Source organism: Pseudophryne corroboree, chromosome 8, assembly GCF_028390025.1.
Source record: "Pseudophryne corroboree isolate aPseCor3 chromosome 8, aPseCor3.hap2, whole genome shotgun sequence".
In the NCBI taxonomy this organism is placed as follows: Eukaryota; Metazoa; Chordata; class Amphibia; order Anura; family Myobatrachidae; genus Pseudophryne; species Pseudophryne corroboree.
In genome coordinates, this window is record NC_086451.1 from 457,630,577 (window position 1) to 457,631,638 (window position 1,062).

At 47.3% G+C, this 1,062-nt stretch overlaps 1 non-coding gene across 1 annotated transcript; it reads left to right on the top strand.

Moving 5' to 3' along the window:
* The first annotated feature begins 280 nt into the window (after positions 1–280).
* TRNAN-GUU (transfer RNA asparagine (anticodon GUU)) lies at positions 281–354 on the top strand. The gene has a single exon. It is a non-coding gene; the product is annotated as a tRNA-Asn (tRNA).
* The last annotated feature ends 708 nt before the right edge of the window (positions 355–1,062 follow it).

The following is a 1,062-nucleotide window of genomic DNA, read 5'->3' on the forward strand; positions in this document are numbered from 1 at the left end:
TTACCAGGAAAGTCCAGGAACAGAGCATTTTCTCCCTCATGGAGAGGGTCAGGTAGGCAAGTATGGTGCAGATTCAATCCCTGAACTGCTGGAGGGAAATGTAGAAATGGACGCCTGTAACTGCACTAAGGGAAGCATAGTATAATTATACAGCGATCATTTCTAATGGTCTTATGGCCAAAACTACAGCTGTGTATTACTATTACCTCTGTAACAGTGTATAGGCTGCTTGTACAGCGATCTTCCCCTGCTAGGTATAAAATCTGAGCCATCCTCATAGGTCTCTGTGGCGCAATCGGTTAGCGCGTTCGGCTGTTAACCGAAAGGTTGGTGGTTCAAGCCCACCCAGGGACGTCAATGTTTTTCTCCGTCTCTCACTGCAGGACTGTCCTGTAATATATAATATTAGACCAGAGACGGCCTTAGGCATAGGTAAACTAGGCAAATGCCTAGGGCATTTGGTATGCTTAGGGGCATCAGCAGCTTCTGCTGATTAAAATGATATGCGGCATGCCTATATTCTGTGTGTGACTGCGGGTGTATCGGCATACGAAATGCTACGTTGCAGTGTATTCCTGGAAATCACTGTAATGTAGCATTTCGTATGCAGGTACAGCCACAGTCTCACACAGTATATAGGCATGCTGCATATTATTTTAATCAGCAGAAGCTACTTGTGCATCCTAGACACATAGTAATGCAAATAAGATGCATTATCAGAAACAAAAGGCGCCAGATGTTAGCAGAGCTGCCAGATGACTCATGCCAGGCATCTCCTGCAGAACTAGTGGCGGTGCTAGGGGGCACCAGCCAAAATCTTGACTAGGGCATCATATTGGTTAGGGCCGGCTCTGTAAATTAGACACATGTACAGTATATCTGATCACATTTACCAGACAGCTGATTCCTCAATGCACAGGACATCTGGTTACTGACTCTGCACACGGGGCTGCAGCTAGTGTCAGCCAGGACTGAGGACCAGTGATCTCCTGAGGGCAGATGAGAGGTTACTGACTACACACGGGGCTGCAGCTAGTGGCAGCCAGGACTGAGGACCAGTGA